Here is a 13,247-nt window from a genome sequence, read left to right on the forward strand (position 1 = left end):
AGCGGAACAAAAACTGAACAAATAATACATAGCAAACTCGAGAGGAACAAACTTTTCCTTCAATATTGATGTAGTATAGATGATGGCTCCGTCCACCCGTGCGCTCCCACAGTGGAGCTTAGATGGCGATCTAGACAGATACTAGGTGAAGAGCTACTAGCTGGAAGATCTAATTTGATCTGAACTGATACAATGGATTGGGGAGGTCGCCTCTTTATAGCTATGAGGGCGGTAGTCGGATCAACATAGTCGGTGGAGTTGACCAGTCGACCTAGTCGGTGGAACCAACTAGTCATCCATGGAATATTCAGGGAATATTCCCTATACCGTCGCCTCGTGGGCTCCCGCCCTCGAACCCCCACCAAGGGGGCCAGTTGGCCCCCATGCCCTAGCAAGAATAAGGGGCTCCCACACAATCACCTTTCTACCATCAGCAGTCTCATTGATAGACCTCATCTGACATGCAAGTCAAAATCCATCCAGTGTCCTGAGCTCACACATGGCTTCTCCTCATATGGAGGCCTTACAACTTGAGCACCTTGGACCACTGGTGGTTACCAGGAGGGTGGGGCATTGAGCATATCTAACAATAAATACCATGTGCACATAGTGTTAATAGTGTGCAAGGGTAGAGTGGTATAGGTCTATATTAGGGTGAGTATAGGATAAATGGGGAGCAACCCTAACCCTATTTTCTACTTGTATAGTGTATATACTGTTAATAGTGTTAATAGTGCACATAGTATTTTCTACCATGTGCACATAGTGTTAATAGTGTGCAAGGGTAGAGTGGTATAGACTAAGGTTTATATTAGAGCGAGTATAGGATAAATGGGCAGCAACCCTAACCCTATTTTCTACTTGTATAGTGTATATTCTATCATTTTTCAATAGAGCTATACATTGTAGATTTCTATGGTGTACTCTCTCACTCACTCTCCCTCTTTGCTCTCCACTTTAACATGGTATCAGAGCCCAAGCACCAATGGAGCCTATACTTTTGATGAAGTTGCAAGTTAACTGTGGAAGATGTTGAGCTTATGTATGTGTTGCCTTCCATATGAGGCTTGTTTAACACTCTCCATCTCATTGAGGTACATGACCTCCATCTTCATGTTTTATTGTGCACACAGTGCTAGATGCTGCTTGCATTTTTCACTCCCAAGTTGTAAACTTCTAAACCTAAAGGAGATTGGAGTAATGCTGAGATCCAAGAAACTACAATAACTTCCATTGCTGTACAATTAAGTTCACAAAACTATCAATAATAAATTCCTCCACATAAAGAAGTTGGATATGTATGTATGTATTTTGTATATGTACGTGTCTTGTATATAAAATCTTTAAAGTTTGGAAGGTATTGGATAAACAAGTCATCTATAAATCTCCTAATTTGACTAAGTTTATAAAGAGATCAATCGTTGCATAAACTCAAATCCATAAGAACAATAAAAAAATATGCCTTATGGAAAAAACTAATGATATCAAGTGCACTATGGCAATTCTAAACTAACGTTGGAATATTCTCATGTTGACGAATAAGCTACTAATCTAAAGTGGTGGTGACAATGAATCCAAGTGTGATGCATGTGACATAATTGAGTAGATGCTAAGATGTCCTAATGTCTAATCTATTTATTTGCAATAGTGGAAATTAAGTTCAAGGACATCATGTACCTCATGTTAGAGGTAAAAGCATCAATGATGGATGCTGGATGAGATCGCTTTAGGTGTTGCATGCACTAAGACATGCATCTTTGCATGCTACTAGAGATGTGAGAGCCTCATAAAAAGGACTTACTTGCAAATTTGCATGGTCATATGTGTATCAACATCATCTTTTATAGCAATAGGTGGAGCTTGATCCATACATACATGTGATGACTAAGCATTACAAAAATAATCCACTTGAGCTAAGGTAGATGGAGGGGCCTCATGCTATGCTTACCTATAAATGTGCATGATCAAAATGTGGAGGTTGGTTCATGCACATGTGATGAATTGGTTTCCTTTTCTCAATCTATGAGGTCCCAATTGGTACTATAAACTAATACAAACCCTTGGGGAACAAAAGGTTGAAATAATTGCTCTTTCCACTCATAGATCTCATCTGAAGTCATGACTAGAACATCATCATTGTGATATTAATGCATGCATGATGGAGACTATTTGGTGCACTATGCTAGAGGCTCCAAAAGTATTAACAATGTGACTTTACAAGGGTGGCATACATAGTGCAAAAAGTGTGCAACTATAATGAATCCAATAGAAGATCGCTCTGCCAAGTGTATCATCGATGCGATGAATTGTCCATTGCCAAAGTATTAAGTTGGTATGTCACATCTATGAATGTGAACACCAATGATAGATTAAAGGGGAATGACTCTGCTATGTGATGAATTGTCCATTGCCAAAGTATTAAGTTGGTATGTCACATCTATGAATGTGAACACCAATGATAGATTAAAGGGGAATGACTCTGCTATGTGATGAATTGTCCATTGCCAAAGTATTAAGTTGGTATGTCACATCTATCAATGTGAACACCAATGATAGATTAAAGGGGAATGATTCTGCTATGTGATGAATTGTCCATTGCCAAAGTATTAAGCTGGTATGTTCACATCTATCAATGTGAACACCAATGATAGGTCAAAGCTAGCATACAATTAGACTACAAGTCGATAGCAAAAGATTTTAACTTTGTCCATTTTATGTTCTGGATTAAAGAAGCTACACTAGATCAAGATGTGATTCCAATGATGAGGCTTAATGACTCTTTATGTGTATGTCAAAAATCAAATCTAATGTGACCAACATGTAGTGGATGATTTATGGAGAATCTAACATGACCAACGTGTAGTGGATGATTTATGGAGAATTTTTCATCTTTGCAACTCCTCAAAATTCTTCATGTATCATAAGTTATGCCCATTTGAAGTTTTTCTAGAATTCATCAAGAAGAGTGAAAACATGATGATGGGGCATGCCCAAGTGATGTGGCATTGTGTGTGCATATGCCATGCAAAACTGTGCATTTGTAGCAAATGTGCTTAGGTGGCACATGATGGTATGGTAGTAACATGGCACTGTTGATTAGAAGTTGATGGTAGGCCTATTGATGTGGCATTAATGTCATGGGCTGATGATAAGGCCAGATGTTCATGTGGTAGCTGATGATGCACTAGGTTGATTGGACCTATTGAGCTTCACTCGCTAATGCAGTAGGATGTTGATGTGGCCTATGCCATGTGTACTAACATCCTATCTGATCTTCCACATTGTAGTTTGTCATGTGGATTGCATGGAAGAGAAGACCTTTATACAGAGATTTCAGAGAGTTGAGCAATGGTAAGGGTGATGCTTGGTTGATATTCTACATCATAGTTAATCTTATTTGTCATCATTGTTGATCTTTTGTGTCATTGCTTTGACACACTCATTCGGGCACTAGTCTTGTGTCAAGAGTGTTTCTTTTTTTGTCTTTTACTATGTCGCTTGTTGCTAAAATGGAGCATGTAAGTGCAAAGATACAATGATCCCTACTAAATAGAGTTGAAAGTGAGAGAATAAAAGTTGGTGCAAGGAGACTACTCTATACTCTTTCATGAACACATCTTGAGTCAAAATGGAAAAGGAAAATTAATTGGAAAATCAGCTCAATGGAGTAGCATTGATTCTCTCTTTAGTCGGTAAATCTCTCTCTCTCTTTCTCTCTCTCTCTCTCTCTCTAAAAAGGGTCTCACATAGAGACATTGTCTCACAAAAACACTCATTAGCCTTACACAAGACTTGTAAAACACCCAAAGAACTCACAACGGATTCAAGAAAGAAGGAGGAAACCTTCAAAATTAAAATGAGCATAACTCTTTCTCCATAGCTCAAATTGATGAGATTTTTGAAGCAAAGATGCCTTAGGAAGGAGGGCTTATGCCTCCATGGAAGCAAGGGCTTATGCTTTGACAAAGAAAGGGCTTACAGTTCCTTTCTACAAAGGATAGAGCACCTGAGGCTCTGATACCATGTTGGAAGATTAAGGGAAGAGAGAATGGAGTGTGCAAGAGGTGACTAACTATATACAATGTTGTATTGCAATGAAACTAAAATATATACATGCTCACCCCTTCAGGATAGGGTTATGGCTTGTCCCTATGCCCTTTCTTTATGGTTCAATTTACATCATTCTCAACAAGCCATGGCAAAAATGATACTCTCATTTTGGAGCCTATAAACATAGGTTCTATTGAATTCTTTGCATGCGATTTACATTTCTCTTGCTGAGGAGCATGATGCTCTCATCTTGCGCAATAAGCTATCGCTCAAGCAATTCGTTTGTGTTGATAAGCTTGAATTGGGATCTCCCATCCCAATTCTTTAACACATTCAACCTCTATCAATGGGAAGACTTCCCTACGTTGTTACTCCTAAAGATCTTGTAAGCATAGCCATTCTCATAGTGGAAAAATAAAATGCTAGACATTCATAGCAGTTTGCCATTCTAGCTTGTTAACTGCATCTTTGGAGTACACTGGCTCATCTATAGCCATGATAGTAGTCATCGGAGCATAATTAGTGGTTTCAACCTAAATTGCCTTTTTCAGCATATCTCTATCTGTCTGGAGTTCTGCTTTATCTAGTAGACCGTCTGAGTTGCTGTGGCTCTTCTTGGGGTGTCTTTGGCAATTCTTGCTATTCTTCATCAACCTTGTCTGTAGATGACTATGTAATCGGTGTGTCTATCTCTTATGTATTTGAGGTTTTCCATTCTGATTCCTCATCAAAGATTACATCTCTGGAGATAATGACCCTTCGCTTGATGGGATCATACAACTCGGATGCTTTGCTTTCTTCACTATAGCCAACCATGATGCATCTGCGTGACTTTGCATCTAATTTTTTGCGAGATGATAGTCATGTATGTGGGCATATTCTATGCAACCAAATAGGTGGAGATGCCCAATGCATGGCTTGTGTCCAATGAATGCTTCATAAGGTGTCATACCCAATATCGGTTCGGTTAGAAGCCAATTAAGCAAGTAGTTTGTAGTGACTATTGCTTCTGCCCAATACTAATTTGGAAGATGCTTCTCACTGAGCATTGCTCTAGCACTGTCTGCTAAAGTACCATTCTTCCTTTCATCTCTTGCATTTTGCTAAGGAGTATCTATACATGTGAATTGTCTTTGAATGCTGTGACTTTTGCAAAAGTTCATGAATGCTGAAGACATGTATTCACCTCCTCTCATGACTTTGATCTTTTGGCCTGTTGGGGTTTTCAACCATGGCTTTGAATTCTTGAAATCTAGAAAAAACTTCAGATTTTTCTTTAAGAAAGTAGACCCAACAATATCTATTGTAGTCGTTGATGAAAGTTAAGTAGTAAAGAGAACCATTGATGCTACAGGTCTGGGCATAACCGCATACATTTCGAGAGGTGCTTCTGCCGAAATTGGTTCGCTTTTGTTTATCCAAGCAGCATACCTCACAAACTTTTCCAAGAAACTGAAGCTTAGAAATTCCAATTTCCATATTCTAATTTCTGAGCTCTATCAAGATTTTGAAATTGACATGTCTATAATATATATCTCTTGTGCCATTTTGCGGAAAGTGGCAGTTGTTGCGGTTGAGTTGACATGGCATGCAAATTCGGCACTATAGCTAGCATTCAGAACAACTGTCCTTCCTTGACTACTTTTCCTACTAGCTGATATCCTATGGATTTGTCTCTAATGGTGCATTCATCTCCATCAAAGATGACTCAATAGTTGTGTTCCATCATTTGACCAACTGACAAGAGGTTCTTGCTGAGCTTCGGAACATAGAGTACATCTTTCACCAATCATTTCATACCAGTGAAATTGTTCATAGGGACAATGCCTTTCCCTTGAACTAGATTTGGTGTGTTATCTACCGTACAGATGGCATTCTTCTGTCCTTGTAATGGTTTCATCTCTGTGAACCATTCCTGATCTTATACGTGGAAATAAGAGGACATATATGAATGGTACATATTGTCCACGCAATTTAAGCAAAAATATGAGAAAAAGAAAACATCCCAATATCAGGTAATGATAATTTACTCATATTTCTCTTAATATTATTTGAAATACAAAATAATTGTATCACTTGTTTCATTATTATGTTTTCTTGATATAAGTTTACTTTTTTATAGACAAATACATACATAGCTGGAGTATCAGAGCAATGTGAAGAAAACTTACCTAATTCTAACCAAGTAGGAGATAGCTCTTAAGACAGGTAAGAGATATCTCTTTTCTTTATCACAAATAAGTTTGTGTTTTTGTAGACAAATGCCCACAGAGCTGAAGCATCCGAGCATGAAGAAAGTGAAGAAGATAACTTACCTCCTTCTATTCAAGTAAGAGATAGGTCTTAAAATGTTAAAAGATAATTTCCAAGGTTGCACTTTTTCATGTGATAAATTTCAACATGTTTCTAGATTCATCTAATATATGGATAAAATGAATATGTATGATTGTAAATTTTTCTAATCTTAGCTAATTTTAAGACTTCATAAAATGGATATGCATTTGTTTCTTGTAGACAAAATGCTTGTAGAATTGAAACTGAAGAAGAAAATTCAAGAAGATCAAGTATGTATCATAGATCATATCATAATATTGAAAAAGAAGACAAGTTTTAATATTTATATGAGACATAAATAGACTATGTAAAACTTCCCTCCATTTCTTTGTTTTTGTATTTATATGAGACATGAATAGACTATTTAAAACTTTGCTCCATTTTCTTATTTTGTGTTTTAATTAAGAATATGTTATATGCATTGTAGGAAATATGTATGTAAGAAAAGACAGGTATGATTCAATATTTTTGAATCACCTCAATTCATTTTGAAGCTTTTGAATATATATGAACATATATATAATTATAATTATATAAGTATTTGTATTTAATTTTAGTATTTATTTTTTTCATGTAGACAAATACTCATGTAGTTGATAAGAGCAAAGTCAACCAGAGAAAATATCAACTTTTGATCAGGTATACACCATGTAGTATATAGACATGGACATATGAGTAAGCATGTTAACTTTTGGACATACGTAACAATAGGTTGGGATGGGAGGATGGGAAGGGAATGGGTAAGGTAAGGGAATAAGGTTGGGAGTGGATGGATAGAGAGGATGAAAGCATATTAGCCAAGAAAGTGGATGGGTGGAAAAAGGAATTGGTTTCTTTAAGTATTTTATAAAGTTTTATTAAATCATTTGTTTCATTATGTTTTGTTCTTAGGATGCCTATCTTCTTCTTCTTTTTGGGCAAAAAAAGTTGATTAAATTATTTCTCAAAAGATATGTACAATGAAGATCCAATTACACAATAGACAAAATTCCCTCAATAGAGTGGTTGTGGATAGCACCAGGAGAAAGCTGAAAATAACCCCCATAGGGCACGATCACATTGAAGAACTCATCACTCCATTGGTTCCTCTTTGACAAGGTAGAGGGGAGGTAGCACATTGTGTAGAAGGTCCTAATGAGTGGCCTCACAGTGGACAAATAACTGATGATGTCCCTGGGCTTTGGAGTGGAGTTGGCATATCTCTTCATTGTAACTATGAATGTCCTCGTCAAGAAGGAACTTAGCCTGAGGAAAAATACACAGTGGTTAGACAGCATATCTAAAGTGCCAATAAGAGAAAAACAGTTGTGCATCAGTAACCTCGCTATTAAACTAGTAGGCATTTCGAGAAAGCCAAATGTGCCAAAGTGCATGTGCTTTAACCAAGTAGCATAAGAGGTATTCAAAGCATCCCCCAAAAGAATGGCCTTCTAATTGATGGGTTCCCCTAGTTGTATCTAGATAAAATTTCCTTGTAGTAGGATATGAAGTAAAGAGATGGAAAACATGCTCTTTCTTGTTTGTACACTTCTTGCAAGAACCATCACCTTTGCCTATTCTAAGGCTTTTGCAATTGGTCCATACTCCTTTATGCATTATGAGCCAAAGAAATGTGGACATCTTCAAGTTACGTCCCCCTCCCAGAGTTGAAGTCTTCCCATGATTAAAGCTTGTTCCTGATTGGATAACATGAATTCCCTCCTAATTGTTTGCCACTCTTTCCAGCTAAAGTCTTGTGTGTCCCATAACTGGTCCCAAGTGTGCATTCCTTTCTTAAAGAGTTAAAAGTACACTTTGGCATTCTTCAATCTAATCTGCTCTTGCTTATGGATTTCCTCTCTCTTAGCCATTAGTTCAATTTGAGCCTGAGTGTTTGTAGTTCTATTGCTATTTTCTAGTTCCTCTTCCTCTTTATTTAATTTGTCCATTCTTCGAGCTCTAACAGTTGCTCTATGTTTTTGGGCTAGTTTGAGCACATTATGCGTGTTAGTGACAACCTCAATCCAACCCTGTATACAAGGCTCAGCTGACAAAAATAACAAGTTTCATATTTTTATGATTTACTGCTACTGCAGAGAGGGGATCTTAAAAAGAGAAGGGTCAGCTTTGAACCAGGAATTTCCTCTGTGATCCAATCCAAAGTTAAGACTTATGTAAATAGGTTTGTGGTCTGACAATGTCAAGGAAGAAAAAACCATATACAGTTTATCAATAATAAGATCAAGGATAGCTTGGGAAATGTAAGACCTATCAAGTCTTGCTTCCCTTTTCAAAATACCACATTCTCTATTACACCACGTGAATGTGCTAGGCTCACCAATGTCAATCAACTGAAGGCTTTGTTGGAATATGAAGCCAAAGTGAGTCTAAAATGAGTGTTCTAGGTGGTCTAGGTGCGGTTTTATAGTCTAGTGAGTCCTAAATATGCCACGTGTCATATTGGGAGATATCCCATAGACAGTGTGACTCTCTAGAGTCTAGTGTCACACTATATAGTGTTGTACTTGTCTATTGTCTATATTATCAGTCAACATCAAGCTATCAACATTATGAGTATTTTGGTTATTGCCTTGCACTTGTACTTTCTTTCCTTTCCATTTTGCCTTTCATTATGCTTTCCATATTTCCATTCTGTTCCTACCTAGCTACCATGTCTCTTCATTTGGTATTAGAGCCTTCCTTTTTGCTTGCTTCTCCATGAGGTAGAGGGTGGCCGGAAAGAGAAGCTGCCCTCTCGGTGGCTGGAAAGAGAAGTTGCTCTCTCTTCTCTTGGAGGAGCTCCCCTTCCCTTCTCCCTTCTTCCTTTGCCTCTCCATCTTGAGCTCTTCTCCTCCTACCCAAGCCTCACCATCGAAGACCTCGAGCCTTAGCAAGGAAGGACCATGTGAAGCTATAGTGCCCGCCAATGCTCAAGCAAAACTGAGCGGCCTCTGTGTCTGCCATCCTGTGGATCTTCTGCCCGCTCCTTTATTTGCCATTCAGCCTGCAGCAAGTAGCAAACAAGCCTGCCATTTTGATCGCTCTTCTACCCACCTTAACTACCTTACCACGAAGCTGCCCACGCAGCTCTTGCTGGCCATACCACGCAGCTCTTGCTGATCCGAAGCTGCCCACCCTACTGCTTCAGCTCCTACCCACAATGCTGCTCACACAACTGCTACTCTATGATGCAACTTCTACCCATGTTGTTGCTCTAGCTCCTGCCCATGTTGCTGCTCCTGCAACAATTGCCAAATCTGCCACCATTTCTTTGCTAAGTGCCTGCAATGAGCTGTCCAAACTGCCCGCATTTTTCTACAACTCATATATGCCTTTGAATTCTCTCCCCCTCGCATTTCTGGCATTGGCATCAGTCTTCTACTTCCTAGCATTCCTCTCTCACTTGGCCCGAAGGATTGATGTAAGCTCTCGAGAGCTCCCGAGCATGACACAACCTGGCTCGACCTATGATCCCGTACCGATCAATGTGAGCTCTGGATATTTCTCGACTATCGATGATTACTTCTCTGAGTTCTTGTGGTGCTCGAGCTTCACATTGATTGACTCTTCGAGTGCTCATGACTTCCCAGATATTACTTATCTGATTGGTGCCTGAGGTTCTTTGCATTGATTGACTTTTGGGTGACTCTCCATCTTCTATTTTGAGAGTCATGCCATGACCACTCCATGTAGCTACCCCATGAACTTCACTGACACATATTTTGAGGCATCCATGCCTAGTGCTTCATCAACTTCATCAACATAGTCATCGACTAGCAGGGATGTGCACATATGTGCAGTGGCTACTTGGAGGACATCTCTTAGTCCTAAGAGATCTATTTTTTATTATTCCTACAGCTTGATGTATTTTGGGGTCCTCTGCCCTGGGTAGTCCCTCTAAAATGATGTGTATTGAGTATTTTGTTTTCATTGAGTCTATAAGGTACTCAGCCTTCGATAGTCCTCCTAAACTGATGTTATTTCTTTTATGAGTGGTGTGTGACTTCATCCCAGTTTCCCGTTATGAAGCCAAGGGGAATGTACTGTGGGAGGCATATGTATTGGCTTTGATAGGTCTATTTGTTTATCAAGCCTAGCTTAAGAGATCCAAGATGTTGGTGCATTGGTCTCCTAGACCTCTGAGTTGGTCATGCATCCATGCATGATGAGCCTCTGAGCCATGCTAGATGAGATTTCTATGTTATGCTCACTAGCCTCTGAGCCATGCTCACTTGCCTCTGAGTGTGTGGGAGCCATGTCTAGTTCTAGACCGGCGTGCACAATTTTTATGACTGTCATTGTTATGTTATGTTCTTGGTTCCATTCCAGTAGTCTCTCACCTTGCCTTCATGGGGGGGTGTTGGAATATGAAGCCAAAGTGAGTCTAAAATGAGTGTTCTAGGTGTGGTTTTATAGTCTAGTGAGTCCTAAACATGCCATGTGTCATATTGAGAGATATCCCATAGACATTGTGACTTTCTAGAGTCTAGTGTCACACTATATAGTGTTGTACTTGTCTATTGTCTATAATATCAGTCAACATCAAGCTATCAATACATTGTGAGTATTTTAGTCATTGCCTTGCACTTGTACTTTCTTTCCTTTCCATTTTGCCTTTCATTATGCTTTCCATATTTCCATTCCGTTCCTAGCTAGCTACCATGTCTCTTCAGGCTCTCTTTTAGATCCTCCCAGCAAGAAAGTTATGATCCCCTTACAACAACTGAGCCTTTTTAAAGCCATCTATCTTTCCCACTTTCCACCATGTTAAAATCTCCTACAACCACACACTTGACATCAAGGTCTTAGAGAGAATGCCAAGTAGACTTTCTAGATTGAGCCCTTGTGGGAGAGGAACCTGTGAAGGAATTCTTATTTTTATTGTAATCCACCGAAATCCATTTGTGATTTACATCTTGTCTGAAGTTGGAGATGTAGCTTTGTTGATAAGAAAGTAAACACATGGCAATGCCTTCCTTACCCTCTTCATGATTGGAGTAGAACCACGCTCTTCTTTTATCATAGTTTTCAACCTATTTTCTAACGTTACGCCAATTATCTTAACCTCTTGAAGAGCTAAGAAAGTTGAAGAGAGGAGATTTCCTTTTAACCACCTACTAAGTTCCTAACTTCTTGTTAAGTCAATAAGTCCACACACATTAAGTGTGAGTAACGAGATTGATTTACTTACCATTCTTGCTTTTCCCCTTTTTAGCCTTGTGGGGGAGGACTTTTCAAGGGAGGAGATTCTTCTTTTATTGTACATTACAGCCTGAGGCTTGCCTTGGACTAAAAATTCTTTATGTTGCTTTAAGGACTGCCTTGGGAGATTCTCTTTTGATTCTCCAATCTCTGAATCACTCATGCTTGCATCTCATTGGTGTATCTCATTCTCGAATTCCTTTGACCAGCCTGGCTTAACATCATCCTCATCCATAGCATTCTCTTGAATCCATCTTTCTATTTCCTGAGCCACCAATGACTCAAGGGCATTGTTTAAGGTAAGAGGAGATGGGTTGGCTGTTACTAAAGGGCTAGCATTGGCAACTTGCAGGCTTTGCATATCCTTCCCTTTGTCTGAAATTGGTGCATTTGCAACCGGTTCATGTTATCTTTGGCCTCCTTTGTGACCCATTTGGGTTTGGCAGTGGCTATGCTTTTTCCTCAATTGATCTATTCTTGTTTCTCTTCAAAGGACAATTTTTCACATTGTGAGATGATAGACCACATAGAAAAAAGGAGTTGGGAAGATTTATACACATGCAGCTGTTCCCTAAAGACACTCCCATTTCTATTCACAATGACCAAAGTGTCAAGTAGGTCTTTTGCTACATCTAACTTCACATAGACATGGGGATGACCCCTGGGGTATATAAATTGTTCCTTTTCTACTCCAATTACCTATCCCAAGATTCTACACAGGGTGGGAGCTTGATTTACCAATGAAAAAGGAAGGTCTGGCAGTTCTATCCAAACTAGATCTGCTGGGCTTATCGTGAGAATAATACTCAAGGTACAATGGGCTTATCTAGATTGAAGTCCTAAGACCAATACTTAAGGTACAATGCCTGGTTTCTAATTGTCCATTTAAGGGAAGTAGCAAGCTAAGGGTGTCCACTTTTTGTTCACTCCCCAATCCTTAGGAGGTGGAAAAACAAGCTTTTTAGCACACAAAAATGCAAATCTCACCTACTTCCCTATGGATCTAGTCTTTGAAGTCTTCTGACACAACATCACACTTGCTATTGTGCACACAATCGTATAGTCTGATAAAAAATTCGATGCACACACAAAAAATTTCTTTGTGTCACACGGCATGGTTCCAGGGTGGTCACACGTTTGTCACGAACAGAGAGTGTCATATTAAATTCTAAATTTCTCACTCATTTTAGATTAAATGTTATTGAAACTTTGTAAGTGGTCTCTTTGCATTATGTAGAGCTTAACTTGATTTATTGGTAATTTTTTGAATGATTTATCTAATTATAAATAATTATTTATAATAAATAAAGTCATAAAATACATGCATTTTAGTAGCACACCACATTTTTTTAGTATTTTGAATAATTAAGCAAATCCAATTCGGTGGAAGGTTAGTAGGCACATAAGGGTGTGTGGTTGAATCATCAAATCCCAAATCCAACGGTTAGATTTAGGAAGATTGAAGTTTAATTTTTACTTTTACTCCTTAGAGGATCAACAAAGAATATTAAAAATAAATCTAGTAATTCTCAAACATAACCAAACATTTCAAAAATGTCAATATTTTTAGTCCTATGCGTGATGAATAAGAGGAAAAAATTTTGGTTAAATTTGAGTAAGGGAAACGTACGATATGGCCTCCAACAGTTAAATCTCCCTTTTGTGGGGGAAAAAGGGCCACC

This window comes from Dipteris shenzhenensis, chromosome 17, assembly GCF_047967505.1.
Source record: "Dipteris shenzhenensis isolate YYH24624 ecotype China chromosome 17, Dip_SZ_1.0, whole genome shotgun sequence".
NCBI classification, from domain to species: domain Eukaryota; kingdom Viridiplantae; phylum Streptophyta; class Polypodiopsida; order Gleicheniales; family Dipteridaceae; genus Dipteris; species Dipteris shenzhenensis.